An 18,635-nucleotide genomic window follows, 5' to 3' on the forward strand; every position below is an offset into this window, starting at 1 on the left:
TCCTGCCTGTAGAATTTGGAGAAATATCCAAAGCATAGTTACTACTCCATATATTTTTGAAAACTCAAAATAATCTTGAAGAATTTTGGAACTTGGGTATCTAAAGCATCATACTTTAATGTTCCCAAAGACTGGAAGGAAAAGTATGCAAACTTTTGCTAAGGGGTTATTAAATAAGATTTTACTCTGGGAAGCCACCTAGGCTATCAATTAATAAGTATGAGGACTACTGACTTCCATATGTTTGCTCTAATACTTGACTAATTAGCTGGTACGGTGTACCCCTAGTAGACACTTCTTAAGTGTACAGCTTAAGAGGCTAAATCCACATTTAGATTTAAGAAAAATAACACTGATTATAGGGGACAGAGGAAACAAAATGTTTAACCTAAATAATCCAAACCATTTATAGAGAACAAATCCAGTAGATGACTACTCAAGTCACTAATATGGCCGTTGCCATAATACGCCAAACGGATGAACAAAAGCAACATCCAGCATGATGCTAGATGCTAAGACTGAGAGAATAATGAGCAACAGCTCCTGTTCTCCATAAGCCCAGAACCTCATGGAGACACTTATACATGGAAAGAAAGGAGGAGGGGGAGAGATAGAAGGAAGAAGGGAGGGAGAGAAAAAGAAAAGGGAAGGAAGTACTAGGAAGATCGTACCAGAGGGATTAGGAAAAGAGGAGACAATATTTAAACAGCCCCTAGAAAGATGTGTCAACATTCGCTCAAAAGACAAGTCAATAAAGGTATCCCAGGTCATGAGAACTCTTAAGCAAGATATTTGCATTGTCTGTTCCATAAAACAGAAATTACAGTCTGAATCTACTTTTTGAGTAATAAGAAGACTTAAAGGTTATTACAATATTCCTTGAAAAAAGAAAATACATTTTAGCAATTGCCTTTTATTAATATGGAGCAGTAGCTCTCAGAATATGGTCTCCAGGTCAGCAGCATCAGCACTACCCGAGACCTTGTTAGATATGCACATGCTTGACACCTCCCCAGCAATCCACTGACTCAGAAACTCTGGGGCTGGGGTAGCAATCTGTGTTTTAAGATGCTCTCTAAGGAATGCTGATGCTGATTTGTGAGAGAGCTGCCCCAGAGCCAGAGATTTCAAATCCTCCTGTGATGTGCTTTCTGCATCTCTCCAGTGGAAATAATTAAAACTTTCTTAAATCTAATTTATGTAAGTGTATTACATTAGTGATTCCTAAACTTCTGTGCATGTACAGCATCACTGTCTATCTTGACAAAATTTTTCACTGATCCCCAGTGAAATGAGATAAATTAGACAACCAAGAGTTTCTAATGAAGCTAATTTTTGTAAGTCATTGAATAAATTTAAAATACTTTACTGTGAGATTACATGTTTCCTACTTTTTTGCTGTTAAACTTCATTCTTTCTATGGAATAATGATAGTAAAAGAACAATGCTTTGTTTTTTCACATAAACTTAATTGGCAAAATAGATTGCAATACAGTCTTTGTCCTCAAAAAGTCTGTTAAAAAATTTATTGGTTCAAGGAATCCGACATCAGCAAACCATTAAAATTGACAAGATATGCATAGCTTTATCAGAAAAAAAAAAAACATGTGAATGCATTTTCCTACCTGACGGTCAATAATGTTAGTTAGCAAGATTTTTATCTATTTGTACATATACTCTTAAAATGTCCAAATTGAATTTGAGACTCATAAACTGAAAAGTTTCAGTAGCATAAAAGTTTAATAAATATCCACCATCTCTTGTGAATTTTACTCTAAGATTACCATTTTTTATGAACTGTCATTTAAAAGATTTCTTACTCGTGGTAAAATATACATATATAACTCTATCTGCTCTATGTGTGAGAGTGTATTTGTTTGGTAGATTTTTGAGATCCCCAAGCACTTTTTTGGGAGAATAGAAAGCGTGAGTAGAGACAATATCATAAATAAACTATCATTATTTATAATGTATATTCTTTATTCTCATGCACTAATGCCCAATTTTATTTATTAGTTTAATTACTATTGTGAGAGCTGTTATTATTATTTCATGAAATAAAACTGAAAATGGAAATTGGAAAACATAATAGGAAAGAGAAAAATGCATTCTATCTTGAGGACATGTAAGACTATACCTAATCTGTACAAGACAAACTATATTTATTTATCTTATTTGTCAGTGTATTAAATTTCCTCTTACCCCAGTAACCACTGGAACATTACTCACCACTGGAACACAAATCCCATTTCTCCCAGTGTCTTTCACATTCTTTTCTTTGTTTCTAGTCTTACTATAACCATCCTAGTCCAGGCTCCAACACCTCGAGCCTCAGGTCTACTACAGAGCAGAGTTGGCCACTTCTGCAGGCTCAGAGGGTCCATGAAATTTTAGAGATTAAAAAAACAATTCTGAGTATATCAACTCAGATGTCCCCATCCAAAGTCCCAAAGTCCTCTTTCCCCCAATTTGGGGTCTTGGTCTGGTGAGTTTCTCCTCATGGATTGTGAATTTGACCTTCTCTGAAGATTAGCACTCCATATAACGAAAACCTGAGACTGCTCTTTAGTTCTTTCTCCTCTCTGACTGCAAGAGATGAAAGAATATTTATATCCATCAAGGAGGACCTCTGTCTGTCACAAGTCAATGGCCTTATATTGATCATTGATCACCCTTAATCTTGCACCAGTGCATCAATAGCCCCCAGCAAGAGCCATTCAATTAGTAGTCCTTATAACTTCCATTTTCCCAAACCACCGCTATGGCCACACTGCTGCACCCACTAGTTCCTTTTTTTTTTTTTTTTTGAGACAGAGTCTCAAGCTATTGCCCTGGATAGAGTGCGATGGCATCATAGCTCATAGCAACCTCCAACTCTTGGGCTCAAGCAATCCTCTTGCTTCAGTTTTTCTATTTTTAGTAGAAACGGGATCTTGCTTTTGTTCAGGCTGGTCTTGAACTCCTGAGCTCACGCAATCCAGCCACCTTGGCCTCCCAGAGTGCTAGGATTACAGGTTAGAGCCACCATGCCTGGCCTTTCACCCACTAGTTCCATTTCACAGTATCCCATCCCATTTCAGCTTCTGTGAAAGTTCTAACAATGGCACATTGCAGCATGCACATGCCATCGTCAATGGAATTTTCACTGCCAGTAGCTTCAAAATGTTTTTTAAGAGTCACTTTCCAGGATGACTTCTGTGTCTATTGGGTTAGGAAAGGTTCCCTAGAAAACAGATGCTGAGACAGTAGATTTCCCTGCAGAAAGTGTATTGGGGAGTACTCTCCCAAAACACACCTGCGAGGCAGAGAGGTGTTGAACTGGGGCAGAGACTTTGGCCCAATCCATAGGATTTCTAAAGCTAGAATCCACCTTGGTACAACAGGCTCGTGTCTGGCACCCCTACATCATCTAGTCATTGAATAGGGGATACAAGGTTGAACCAGCTCCCTTTCCAGGGAAGGACTCGGCTATGAGCCCTCAGCCCACAATACTCCTGGTAGCTGGAGGAACACATGCTTATTCTGAAGAGGGCACTGGGCAGTACATGCACCATAGCATCCCAATCCTCCCTGGGAATGAACAACATTCCTGGGATCATGTGATTGATAAAGACGGCCAGTGCTTCCCTGTCCTCATCTGTTGACCTCTCCAGCCTTATCTGCTACAGCCTCTGCTCAGACTTCCACAGCCAAACCAGCTTCCCAAAAGCTCCCTAAATAATCTACAAACCTGGAGGGGGAGACAAGATGGCGGACTGAAGCCAGCTTTCAACAAAGGCTCCTGTCCAGAAGGAGAGTTAAGGGACAGGAATTTAGTAAGTATCCTGGTGGACTTGAGCCTCACCAAGAGAGAAGGCTGAAGAACGCACATCAACACCGCTGAGGCAAGCTGTGATCACAAGGACGCAAACAAAAGGTACAAAATCCACCACCAAGCAGACGGGAGTCCCCCTCCCCCATAAGACCGGCTCTAGAGCCCCACAATTGAACAAGCGGGCAGAAATTAAAGGCCCTCCCACTACACTCCACGGGAGAGACCTTCTAAAAACTGGACCTACCTCCCCTACTGGGGTGCCGTGGCGTTCTCCTGCCGGACATAGGGCTGAATAAAACTTTGGGAATCCTTTGCCGGCAACCCTGAATCCCCGGTGCTCCCCTCCCGCCCTCTGAGGTCTGGAGGCCTGTCCCCCAGGACTTCGGATCCTTGGGTGATTTCTCAAGGGGAGTGGACAGTCCCCGAGTTGCGACTGGTCAGCATTGACTCTGAGGCGCGCCGAGTGAGGAGAGGGCACCAGGCTGAGGGGGAGTCACGCCTCACGGCACTTCCCTGCGGTGCAGTGCACCAACCCTCCCCGGGCATACGGGGCCCAAGACTGAATCAGACTCTGGCCTCCCCACTGAGAGCTGAGAACCCCTACTCTCACTCGGGGTCTGAGGGCCTATCCCCCAGGAGTTCGGATCCTTGGGTGATTTCTCGAGGGGAGTGCACAGTGCCTGAGCTGAGTCAGGTCAGCGCTGACTCTGGGACACGTGAGCGAGGAGAGGGCACTCTGCTGAGGGGAAATCAAGCCTTGGCGGCACTTCCCTGCGGTGCAGTGCAGGAGCCCTCCCCGGACCATAGTATTGCGTGAAACTGAATGAAACTCTAGCTTCCCCCCGCCCCACTCCCAATCGGGGTCTGGGGGCCCATCCCCCAAGAGTTCTGATTCTTGGGGGATCTCTTAAGGGGTGTGGACCCAGCACAAACTGCGGCCGCTCAGTGCTGACTCTGGGGCGCGGGACAGAGGAGAAAAGGGTCACCTGAGTGCCCACACCAGAGCAGCAGTTCCCTGGAGGTAGATCAACAGCCGTTTTTTCTTTAACGGCAGAACGCTCACTTCTGGATATCCTGAGGCCACACCCCCTGTCTCCCTGGGCAACCAGAGGAGGCCACCGGTGACACGGTGACACGGCTCACAAACCCGGAAGCTTCCAGGGCGGGGCCGACCCAGAGAGGTGTTCAGACGCAATTCTCCAGCAGGAAAAGACGTTTGAACTCAAAAAAGCCCGTCTTCTGTAGGCGACGACAGGAACAGAGACAGAACCTCACAAAGTTGTCTGTTCTGTTCTGTTCTGTTAGCAGCATCCATCAGGGACGGGGCTAAGCCTGAGTGAACACCTCCTTCCCATCACCTGCATCAAACACTCAAAGATGTCAGGCCCCATCTCCTCCTGCTAGATAGCGGCAGTCTGCGGGGGCCTGGCAGACTTCCTTGCGATTCAGGCAGGTGCAAAACCCTGGAGTGTCTGTTCACTGCAGGCAACTGGGTTAGCCATCTGCAGAGATACCAGTGACTGGGTCCGACGGAGGGGCAAAGTGGGGAAGGAGACGTCAACCTTCCCAGACTGCTCTGTTTGCTGGGTGGCTCCTCCTGACTCCATGCTGCACTGGGGTGAGCTGTGTCAGAGGAGTCACCAGGCCCCTGTGATCCAGTTCCCAGAGACCTCTTGAACCCTTCCACCCGAGACAAGTGCCGATTGAGACAGTTGATTCGGACCTTTTGAACTGGGCTAATAGACTGAGGACTTTTCAGGCGGTGCCCTGGGTGTGCGATTGTAGGAAGGTTTGATTCTCCTTTTCCAACTGGGGCCAGAGGTGGGCAGGCGGGGTGACTTAATTGCTGATTTTTCCACACAGCTGAGACTTCAAGCCAGAGTAGAAGTTGCAATAGGATCGAACAGAAACCAGCTGAAAACAAGACAGAACCACTTTGCTCCACCACACCAGACAGGGCCCCAGTTTCTCAGGCCACAACACTGTACAGGCCCTCGATAAAACCCCAGGGGAAAAACCAAAGGGAGTAAACCATGGGGCGGAATCAGCGGAAAAACTCTGGTAACATGAATAACCAGAATAGATCAACCCCCCCAAGAAAAGATACAGCAGATGTGATTGAAGATCCCATTCATAAACAACTGGCTGAGATGTCAGATGTCGAATTCAGAATTTGGTTTGCAGACAAGATTAATAAAATGGAATTAGGAATTCGAGGAGAAATTCAAAAATTGTCTCAAGAATTTAACGAATTTAAAGACAAAACCACCAAAGACTTAGACACACTGAAACAAGAACTTACAGCCCTCAAAGATATGAAAAATACAGTAGAATCCCTCAGTAACAGAATGGAGCAAGCAGAAGAAAGGATTTCTGACATTGAAGATAAAGTCTTCGAACGCTCCCAATCTCTCAAAGAGGAAGAGAAATGGAGAGCAAAAACGGATCACTCACTCAGAGAACTCTCAGATAATTCGAAAAAAAACAACATAAGGGTTATAGGAATTTCGGAGAATGATGAAGTAGCTGCCAAGGGCACAGAGGCCCTTCTACATGAAATTATGAAAGAAAATTTTCCAGACATGCCTAGAGAATCTGAAATTCAGATAGCAGACAGCTTCAGAACCCCAGCACGATTCAACCCCAATAAGCCATCTCCCAGACATATCATAATTAGCTTCACTAAAGTTAACATGAAAGAGAAGATTCTCAAAGCAGCCCGGCGAAAGAAAACTATAACGTACAAAGGTAAGAATATTAGAATAACTGCAGATCTCTCTGCTGAAACTTTTCAAGCAAGAAGAGGCTGGTCATCAACTTTTAATCTCCTAAAGCAAAAAAACTTTCAACCCAGGATCTTGTATCCAGCTAAACTGAGTTTCATCTATGATGGAGAAATTAAATACTTCAATGACATTCATATGTTGAAAAAATTTGCCATAAGTAAACCAGCTCTTCAGGACGTTCTCAGACCTATCCTCCACAATGACCAACCCAATCCTATACCACAAAAGTAAACTCACTCAGAAACTTCGGATCAAACTCCAACTTCCACACTGGCGAAAGGATTAAAAATGTCCACTGGACCTTTGAAAAACTCGATACCCAAAATTCCACCAGACTTATCAATACTCTCCATCAATGTGAATGGCTTAAACTGTCCTCTAAAGAGGCATAGGTTAGCTGACTGGATACAAAAACTCAAGCCAGATATTTGTTGCATACAAGAGTCACATCTCAACTTAAAAGACAAATACAGACTCAGGGTGAAAGGATGGTCATCCATATTTCAGGCAAATGGTAATCAGAAAAAAGCAGGTGTTGCAATTTTATTTGCAGATACAGTAGGCTTTAAACCATCAAAAGTAAGGAAGGACAAGAATGGTCACTTCATATTTGTTAAGGGTAATACTCAATATGACGAGATCTCAATTATTAATATCTATGCACCCAACCAGAATGCACCTCAATTTATAAGAGAAACTCTAACAGACATGAGTAACTTGATTTCCTCCAGCTCCATAATCGTTGGAGATTTCAACACTCCCTTGGCAGTGTTGGATCGATCCTCCAGAAAGAAGCTGAGCAAAGAAATCTTAGATTTAAACCTAACCATCCAATATTTAGATTTAGCAGACATCTACAGAACATTTCATCCCAACAAAACTGAATACACATACTTCTCATCAGCCCACGGAACTTACTCCAAAATTGATCACATTTTAGATCACAAGTCTAACCTCAGTAAATTTAAAGGAATAGAAATTATTCCATGCATCTTCTCGGACCATCATGGAATAAAACTTGAATTGAGTAACAACAGGAATCTGCATACCCATACAAAAACATGGAAGTTAAATAACCTTATGCTGAGTGATAGCTGGGTCAGAGATGAGATTAAGAAAGAAATCACCAATTTTTTGGAACAAAATGACAATGAAGACACAAACTATCAGAACCTCTGGGACACTGCAAAGGCAGTTCTAAGAGGGAAATTTATAGCACTGCAAGCCTTCCTCAAGAGAACGGAAAGAGAGGAAGTTAACAACTTAATGGGACATCTCACGCAACTGGAAAAGGAAGAACATTCCAACCCCAAACCCAGTAGAAGAAAAGAAATAACCAAAATTAGAGCAGAATTAAATGAAATTGAAAACAAAAGAATAATACAACAGATCAATAAATCAAAAAGCTGGTTTTTTGAAAAGGTCAATAAAATAGATAAACCTCTGGCCAACCTAATCAGGAAAAAAAGAGTAAAATCTCTAATATCATCAATCAGAAACAACAAAGACGAAATAACCACAGACTCATCAGAAATCCAAAAAATCCTTAATGAATATTACAAGAAACTGTATTCTCAGAAATATGAAAATCTGAAGGAAATAGACCAATACTTGGAAGCACGCCATCTTCCAAGACTTAACCAGAATCAAGTGGAAATGTTGAACAGACCCATATCAAGTTCAGAAATAGCATCAACTATACAAAACCTCCCTAAAAAGAAAAGCCCGGGACCAGATGGTTTCACGTCAGAATTCTACCAAACCTTTAAAGAGGAATTAGTACCTATATTACTCAACCTGTTCCAAAATGTAGAAAAAGAAGGAAGACAACCCAACACGTTCTATGAAGCAAACATCACCCTGATCCCCAAACCAGGAAAAGACCCAACAAGAAAAGAAAATTATAGACCAATATCACTAATGAATATAGATGCAAAAATATTCAACAAGATCCTAACAAACAGAATCCAGCAACACATCAAACAAATTATACATCATGACCAAGTTGGTTTTATCCCAGGGTCTCAAGGCTGGTTCAATATACGTAAATCTATAAATGTAATTCAGCACATAAACAAATTAAAAAACAAAGACCATATGATTCTCTCAATTGATGCAGAAAAAGCTTTTGATAATATCCAACATCCCTTCATGATCAGAACACTCAAGAAAATTGGTCTAGAAGGGACTTTTCTTAAACTGATAGAGGCTATCTACAGCAAACCCACAGCCAATATCATATTGAATGGAGTTAAATTGGAATCATTTCCACTCAGATCAGGAACCAGACAAGGCTGCCCATTGTCTCCATTGCTTTTCAACATTGTAATGGAAGTTTTAGCCACCGCAATTAGGGAAGAAAAGGCAATCAAGGGTATCCATATAGGGTCAGAAGAGATCAAACTCTCGCTCTTCGCAGATGATATGATTGTGTATCTGGAAAACACTAGGGACTCTACTACAAAACTCCTAGAAGTGATCAAGGAATACAGCAGCGTCTCAGGTTACAAAATCAACATTCATAAATCGGTAGCCTTTATATACACCAACAACAGTCAAATTGAAAAAGCAGTTAAGGACTCTATCCCATTCACAGTAGTGCCAAAGAAGACGAAATATTTGGGAATTTACCTAACAAAAGACGTGAAAGATCTCTATAAAGAGAACTATGAAACTCTAAGAAAAGAAATAGCTGAAAATGTTAACAAATGGAAAAACATACCATGCTCATGGCTGGGAAAAATCAACATTATCAAAATGTCCATACTACCCAAAGCAATATATAATTTTAACGCACTCCCTATTAAAGCTCCACTGTCATATTTTAAAGATCTTGAAAAAACATTACTTCGTTTTCTATGGAATCAGAAAAAACCTCGAATAGCCAAGACATTACTCAGAAATAAAAACAAAACAGGAGGAATCACACTACCAGACCTCAGACTTTACTACAAATCGATAGTGATCAAAACAGCATGGTATTGGCACAAAAACAGAGAAGTAGATATCTGGAATAGAATAGAGAACCAAGAGATGAATCCAGCTACTTACCGCTATTTGATTTTTGACAAGCCAATTAAAAACATTCAGTGGGGAAAAGATTCCCTATTTAACAAATGGTGCTGGCTGAACTGGCTGGCAACCTGCAGAAGACTGAAATTGGACCCACACCTTTCACCATTAACTAAGATAGACTCTCATTGGATTAAAGATTTAAACTTAAGACATGAAACTATAAAAATACTAGAGGAGAATGCAGGGAAAACCCTTGAAGAAATTGGTCTGGGTGAGTATTTCATGAGGAGAACCCCCCGGGCAATTGAAGCAGCTTCAAAAATACACTACTGGGACTTGATCAAACTAAAAAGCTTCTGCACAGCTAAGAACACAGTAAGCAGAGCAAGCAGACAGCCCTCAGAATGGGAGAAGATATTTGCAGGGTATATCTCTGACAAAGGTTTAATAACCAGAATCCACAGAGAACTCAAACGCATCAGCAAGAAAAAACAAGGGATCCCATCGCAGGCTGGGCAAGGGATTTGAAGAGAAACTTCTCTGAAGAAGACAGGCGCACGGCCTTCAGACATATGAAAAAATGCTCATCATCTTTAATCATCAGAGAAATGCAAATCAAAACTACTTTGAGATATCATCTAACTCCAATGAGACTAGCCTATATCACAAAATCTCAAGACCAGAGATGTTGGCGTGGATGCGGAGAAAAGGGAACACTTCTGCACTGCTGGTGGGAATGCAAATTAATACATTCCTTTTGGAAAGATATATGGAGAACACTCAGAGATCTAAAAATAGATCTGCCATTCAATCCTGTAATTCCTCTGCTGGGCATATACCCAGAAGACCAAAAATCACAACATAACAAAGATATTTGTACCAGAATGTTTATTGCAGCCCAATTCATAATAGCTAAGTCATGGAAAAAGCCCAAGTGCCCATCGATCCACGAATGGATTAATAAATTGTGGTATATGTATACCATGGAATACTATGCAGCCTTAAAGAAAGATGGAGACTTTACCTCTTTCATGTTTACATGGATGGAGCTGGAACATATTCTTCTTAGTAAAGTATCCCAAGAATGGAAGAAAAAATACCCAATGTATACAGCCCTACTATGAAACTAATTTGGGACTCTTCACATGAAAGCTATAACCCAGCTACAACTTAACAATAGGGGGAAGTGGGAAAGGGAGTGGGTGGGTAGAGGGAGGGGAATCAGTGGGATCACACCTGTGGTGCATATTACAGGGGTATTTGCGAAACTTGGTAAATGTAGAATGTAAATGTTTTGGCACAGTAACTGGGATAACGCCGGAAAGGCTATGCTAACCACTGTGATAAAAATGTGTCAAATGGTTTATGAAGTCAGTGTATGATGCCCCATAATCATATCATTGTATACAGTTATGATTTAATAAAAAAAAATAAATAAATAAAAAAATAATCTACAAACCTTACTGCTTCTCAGCCTTGGCTCACAGCTTGCCTCCTGCTAGGACACTCTGTTCATCCCCCTCCATGCTGGCTGTTTCTCACCCAGTCCAACACCCATCTTTTCCAGGAAGTTTTGTTAATAGCTCCAGCCCACAATGCCTTCCAGCAACTCCAGCAATGAATGCTGTGTACTATTCATATGACACTCACATGACCCTGAGTCCACTAGTTCACCATTTTTATATACATTTTCCTTGACTTCAACTTGACTGTAAACTCTGCTACTTGCTAGGACCTTGCACAGAGAGTGAGTAGGTCTCTGAGCTTCAGTTTCTCCATTTGCATTAAGCCTAGAATGTATTCACTTATTACTTTAACGAATATCTGAGGACTTACTATGTGTCAGGATAACAATGGTTTCTCCCTTCAAAAGCTTGGGGGCGGGGGGGGTGCCTTGTTGCCTTGTTTATGGGACCTTGTTTGTAAAAACCAAAGGGGGCCAGTGGACATGCCAGAGCATTAGTAGAATGAGAACAGATGGACAACAAAGTAAGAGAAAGGCAGATTCTAGGTGGGGGAATGGGCTCAGAAGTAAACAAAGCTAAGCTTCAAGTCCACCCCCACCCTGCAGTAACTGGCTTTCTCTCTCAGAGTTGTTACTAACACCTGATGTCTGTAGCCACTAGTTTTAACCCAGTTTTCTCAAATCCCTAGGAACATTCTCTCTCTCTCTCTTCCTCCCGCTCCCCCCGCCCCCCCAATAATAAAAACAGGCTCAGGAATAAAAAGCAAAAATAGAAAATTAAAGTCAGTGGAGAGGAAAAAGTAACTTTGAGTTACTTATTCCTTAGTTACTTTTAAAGACTAAAAGTAATTTAGTCTTTAAATCTGAGCTAGTGCCTTTAGATTTGGGGGTCTTTTTTTTTTTAATTAAATCATAGCTGTGTATGTTAATGCGATCATGGGGCACTATACACTGGTTTTATAGACCATTTGACACATTTTCATCATACTGGTTAACATAGTCCTCCTGGCATTTTCTTAGTTATTGTGTTAAGACATTTATATTCTACATTTACTAAGTTTCGCATGTATCCTTGTAAGATGCACCACAGGTGTAATCCCACCAATCCCCCTCCCTCCGCCCACTTCCCCCCCCCTCGCTCTCCCTCTTCCCCATATTCTTAGGTTATAACTGGATTATAGCTTTCATGTGAAAGCCATAAATTAGCAATGACCATTCTTTATTTCTAATTTACTTTATCCAGTGCTCTCACAGGTGTCTATCGCATGGGCTTTGAAGTTACGCTCTTAGAATGAACTTCTCCAGGGCTGGGATAAATAAACGTCCCTCTTCTATGAGATCATGTCTCCTTCTCATAAAGCGTTTTTTGTTCCATTCTCCTGGAATTTCTAAATGTATGCTTCCTGGATTTTGCAAATGTGAAGACCCTGGAGAAAAGAAAAGAAGGTGAGAAGAGAAGGGGTGAGTGGGGGCTGAAGATAAAAATATGGCAAAACACATAGTTCAGCCCAGTCCCGTCACAGCATCTGTCTGACTCATCCTGAAGGAAACACGTACTTCCAAGATACGGACTACTTTTGATCCCCACAGAAGGGATCACAATCACCTAAATCTACTGATATCAGGCTAGAGACCTATGCCTGAGAAGTTAAGAGTGGCAGTAACTGCAACTCCTACCTGCCCCCTGTGCCTCTATGGTCCGAAGATTTTATTCTTTGCACTACTGTATCACCCATCTTCTAAGAGTTTCTTTAATGAAAACTCTTCTAGGTTGGAGCCCAATATACATTCAAAGAGACCCATCTTAGTTCCCACTGTGCTGCCACCAGCTCTCCAGTTGCCAGCCAGCACCTCTCTTTGATTTTGTGTCCAACCCTGGTTTTGTTCTTTGACACGGTTTTTCTCTGGGACCCAGAAATGTTCATAGTCAGGTCTCTTCCACGCCAGCCCCATGGACACATCACAGAAAACCGTTATTGCCCAGTGGTGTTTCTGTAGCTGGACAATGTGCAGCAGGTCAACTGAGAAGAGGGGAAAGATGGTAAGGCTTTCTGGCAACAAGGAAGTTTTGCCTCAGATGGAGAGGCGGCATAAGGACATGGGCCCTACTGGCAAGATTCCATCCCATGGATAGCCCACTGGCTAGGGCAGGGGTTGGCAATGCCAACTCTCTTCCCCCAATCAGTCTCTGTGCTTCTCTGCTGCTCTATAAGCCAGTTCTTCTGTTAAAACTTGCCTGAGAGTTCAAAATAGAAATACTTACTGTAAGTCAGGATGCTGAATTTTTTTGTCATCGCATTACTACTTACTTGTAATAAGTCCAAGCAAGTCTTCAGCCCGCTGGGGCTCAGTGTCTTTTCCTATAAAATGAGCATGTTGGACCTGACCAGCTCTGTGGTCCCTCTGGCTCTCAGTACACCAATGGCATGTAGGAACATTCCCTCTCCCCCTCTGAATAAAGTTTAATTCTTGTTTGATTTTACAAGTTTCCCAGGGAACTCTCTGTATGGGTTGGTAAATGGTCAAGTTGGACACAATGAGAGCATTTAGGGAAAAAAATACACATTTCCTGGAATAGCTAGTCAGTAGTCCTCCTGGAGAAAAGGAGGTTTGCTCTGTTTCATGCTCAAATAGTAATTCCCTCTGTTGAACTGTTCATGGCTTGTTACACATATGTCATCCTAATCAAACCAACAAAGACAGGAGTAGGATCTCCATTTTCTGGAAAAGGAAACTGCAAGTGGACAAGCAAGAATTTGATTTCAAATTCATGCCACACTTGCCTGTCTCAGAGCACCAAAAGGTCAGGCCAGCACGGTTGGGACATCACTATTGTATAACCACTTTTCAGCCAGGCTAGTTTTATGTTTTGCCAATTGTTGTTTGAAAAAGAAGCATTTTCTGTTAATATAGCAAATACTAGCTCTTCCTGTTAATATAGCAAAATCTGCTCTAATTTCCAGTATAAAAATTTTATTGTTTCTTTAGTTTTCATTGACATATTTCCACCTTTATCGAATCCTTAATAAGTAGGATAAAATTCCATTGTAAGGTCAATGAAAAAACCAACACCTATGAATGTTCACAGACTTTACTAGGTGTTATGCTTCAAGGGAAAAAATGATTCATGGCATATTTAAGTATATGCAATGATGAATAGGTCTGACTGTTCTTTGAAATTTCTATGATTCTCCCAGTGCCTTGAAAGAGGCTTTACAGTACCCAGACACTGTCACTTTTCTTCTGGACCACCTGAGAGTGGCTGTGTGCCACACCAGCCTGTCATTCCGCAGCTCATTATGACAGATCCTACAATCCGTTCTGGCCAGCCAGTTGTTCCATCAACCTGTCCCTGAATTTCTTAGACAGCCCATAAATGAGATCAGCATGATTGCAATTCAGTTGGTTTAAAGCAGGTATTCTCAATTTATCCTTTTTATTTTTCTGTCTATAATTTTTTTGAAAATTAAAAGAAAATACAGAAAAGTACAAAGAAAAAAATCTTAATGATCATCCAATTACTCCCTGCCTAGAACTGACAACTATTCATACCCTATCATATTGATTTCTAGTCTTTTCTTTGGTTTTAAAATGCCCCATTTGGGGTAAAAAAAAAAAAAATGATGCATGCCTATTACAAAAATGTAAAGGATGCAGAAAATCATAAAGTCAAATGTAACTAAAGAAACCCAATTCCCACATCCAGGAATAACTATTGCTTATATTAGGTTAAAATGATCATACATATCTTTCTATACATAAATACAGAAAATAGAACAGATAGATAAATAAAGAGAGGGAAGGAGAAAAGTCTATTTACAAAAGTGAGCTTATTCTTCTGTACGCATTTGTCATTAAAAAGTATTAATCATAAATTTACTTTGATTTTTTCCAGAAGTAAAAGAAACTACAGTGAAATCAAAGGAACTGTTGAACCTCAAATAAACAACTCCTCACTTTTTTTTTTTTTTTTTGTAGAGACAGAGTTTCACTTTATTGCCCTCGGTAGAGTGCCGTGGCGTCACACAGCTCACAGCAACCTCCTCACTTTTTATAAAGATATTTCTGAGGTTAAGAAATGAGTTTGATTGAAACCCTGAGAGGAGTGGAGTCTTTTTTAAGCTACTCATTTTAGTAGGGACAGGTTTTCTTCACTTCTTGCAATTTTCCATGAGAGATAAAAACTTTCAGATTCTCCCTTTTCCTCCTATTCTCCTCCTGCTCTTCCTCACATTTATAGTTATATTATTATATCATCCATGTTTATAACATTGATACTTTGTTCTTTAACCATAATTTACATGGATTCAACAGTTGCCACCAGTGTTTACTAGAATGTCTACATTCCTGTGTTCCCTGTTTTGATTCGCACCTTCAGTGGCTTTACCTGCATGTGTTTCTTTCCAGAAGTTCTTACAAGTGCTACGAGTGCTACATTCTTCCATTCTTCGGGGTGTTTCTTATTATAATAAGAATATTTAACATGGGATCTCTTAACAGATTTTTTTTTTTTGTAGAGACAGAGTCTCACTGTACCACCCTCGGTAGAGTGCCGTGGCGTCACACGGCTCACAGCAACCTCTAACTCTTGGGCTTACACGATTCTCCTGCCTCAGCCTCCCAAGCAGCTGGGACTACAGGCGCCCGCCACAACGCCCGGCTATTTTTTTGTTGCAGTTTGGCCGGGGCTGGGTCCTAACCCGCCACCCTCGGCATATCGGGCCGGCGCCCTACTCACTGAGCCACAGGCACCGCCCCTCTTAAGGGACTTTTAAGTGCATGATACAGTATTGTCAACCATACGTACACCGTTGTACGGCAGATCTCAAGAACTTAACTGAAACTTTATAACCATTGAGTAGCAACTCTTCCTTTTTCCCTCCCTCTAGCTCCTGGCAACAACCATTCCACTCTCTTCATGTCTGATGGTTTTATATGCCTCATGTCAGTGGTATCAGGTGGTATTTGTGAATGACTGACTTCACTTAACATAATGGTCTCCGGGTTCATCCACGCTGTCACATATCTTCTTCAAGGCTGAATAATAGTCCATTGTTTGTACATCCCACATTTCCTTTATCCATTCATATGTTGATGGACATTTTGGGGTTTTTATCACAACTTGGTTATTATGAATAGTCCTGCAATGAACATGGGAACACTAATATTTCTTCAAGGTCCTGATTTCAATTCTTTTAAATAGATACCTAGAAGTGGAATTGCCAAATCACACAGTTCTATTTTTAATTCTTTGTCGCAACCTCCATGCCACTTTCCCTAGTGGCAGCACCAGTTTTCATTACCACCAACAGTACACAAGGGTTGGTTGTGCAGACTCAGTTTTGTCTTCAATTCCAATCAAAGTGTCTATTCCTTTACTACTTCTTCAGAGACACCCAATGTTTTTATGTTGACTTTTATTTTTGTCTTTTACATCTATTAGCTTTAGTTTAATTGTTGTCTTTTTAATTTTACCTTTTGTCTTTTTAATTACACTAAGATTGTCCCAAGCCTTTCTTCTATGTTAATAATTCAAATTTCAACAATGTTTAAATTGTGTTCTTTGCTGTTACCAATTATAAGTTTAATAGTGATATCATTTGGTTCTTTAATCTAATTCCATAGTGCTTCTATAACTCTTTGTTTTATTGTTTTATTATCTTTGAGTTATTTTTTTTTTTTTTTTTGAGACAGGGTCTCAAGCTGTTGCCCTGGGTACAGTGCTGTGGCATCATAGCTCAGAGTAACCTCCAACTCTTGGGCTCAAGCGATACTCTTGCCTCAGTTTTTCTATTTTTAGTTTTTTACTCAGGCTGGTCTTGAACCCATGAGCTCAAGCAATCCACCCTCCTCGGCCTCCCAGAGTGCTCAGATTACAGGCATGAGCCACCACGCCCTGCCAGTCTTTGAGTTCTTGATTTATTACTATATTTGTATTCATAACGTCAAATTGTTCTAAAACATAAAGTGATTGTAAGAATTTCTTCTGTTCTTTGAATTATATTTTCTTCTAAAACGGAGTTTGTTATATACTTCTTGCTTGCTTGCTTGGTTTGGGATTTTATTTTTTGATATAGTTGTTTTTTAACTCTTGTAGGTTTGCACTGCTGTCATCCTGTCTATTTGTACTTTACTCTGTGTTCAACAGCCCTTGTAGACTTTCTATCTGGTGTGATTTAGTGGGCTGACTTCTTGGCTCTCTTCCCACTGTATCTGAAACCAGTTTGGTTTTCTGACAGAGATGCTGCTATGAAAACTCACCAGAGATGGTAGGCAGAGCAGATTTGGCTGGAAAACTTAATGCTGCTCACTCTTCCAATATTTTGCTATCTGGGCAGCACAATGGCCCTACCTAATGCAGATGGAAAAGGGTGTATCTCATCCCCATTGCTCAGTGACCCTGAGCTTCAGTAGGTTTCTCTGATTCCACGCTTGGCCATGGAGTGGCTATCATTCACTCATGTCTTCCAGTATCATTTCCAGGATTCCTCGGTCAAAGGAAGGAAAACATAAAGTCAGTTTGCCCAGTTAGCTTCTTTTCAAATTTCAGACAGTGAGAATTCTGAGAATTTAATTGTCTGGCAGAGCATCCAAGCAAAACAGGGATTCCATACTGTTCTAGCATATTCTGAGTACTTCCATAGTGGCCAGAGCTCTGGTTGGGTTTTTTGTTTGTTTTCTTTTCTTTTCTTTTTAGTTTATTGTACTATGTTCTGTCTCTTTCTTCATTTGGTTACTACTTATGTTTGGAGGAGATACTATTTCTTTATTTTATTATGTTCTGGGAAAAGGACATAGTTTTAGTCCAAAGTCTCACATTTTTCTGGATGCCATTAAGTTATATAACACACACCCATGTGCACCCAGGATTGTGAGCAATTTCTGGCACAACCATACATTCTTCCTTCCTTTCTCTCCCACTCAAGAATGTGCATATGAAAAGAAAGTAAGAGCAACCTACTCTTTCAGTAAATACCAGTTGAATAACAACTCTATGGTGTGTTCTGTGTCAGACACTAAAATATAATAATAAAAAGAACAGGACAATCTGAGCCCTTATGAAACCTAAGAGTTTAGTGGAACGGATAGACATTAATTTTAAAAAATCACACAAAGAACATAAAGTTAAAATAATTTCAGTTTTATAAGATGAAAATATTTCTGTGGATGGATGATGGTGATGCCAACACAATAACATGAGTGCACTTAATGCCTCTGAACTGTAATGCCCACTTAAAAATGGGCAAGATGGTAAATTTTATTATGTCTATTTTATACACAACTTTTATAAAACGAGATTATTATGAGAGGGAGATAAATGGTGCTATGAAAGCATAAATGAGAAGAGGTCAGGAGACCCTTCCCTGAGGAAGAAATGATTGAGCTGAAATCCAAAGGAACAATGGAATGGAAGTTATTATAGGGATAACCTTGAAACCACTCCAACTTATAAAAAAGATAAATCATTCACAAATGCAGGTACTTTATTATTGGTATGGCAGGATAATATGTTTGAAATATTAACCAATATTTTTCCTTGTATTTGGCTTTCACC

General features: G+C 40.7%; 1 long non-coding RNA gene across 1 annotated transcript; it reads right to left on the reverse strand.

Moving 5' to 3' along the window:
* Nucleotides 1-1,749: 1,749 nt before the first annotated feature.
* LOC128593627 (uncharacterized) lies at nucleotides 1,750-17,558 on the reverse strand. The gene is made up of 4 exons (XR_008382388.1): nucleotides 17,342-17,558; nucleotides 16,061-16,221; nucleotides 12,315-12,507; nucleotides 1,750-2,586 (listed from the first exon to the last, which is right to left on the reverse strand). It is a non-coding gene; the product is annotated as an uncharacterized LOC128593627 (long non-coding RNA).
* Between the last annotated feature and the right edge of the window lie 1,077 nt (nucleotides 17,559-18,635).

The sequence above is a fragment of the Nycticebus coucang genome, chromosome 9 (assembly GCF_027406575.1).
Source record: "Nycticebus coucang isolate mNycCou1 chromosome 9, mNycCou1.pri, whole genome shotgun sequence".
In the NCBI taxonomy this organism is placed as follows: Eukaryota; Metazoa; Chordata; class Mammalia; order Primates; family Lorisidae; genus Nycticebus; species Nycticebus coucang.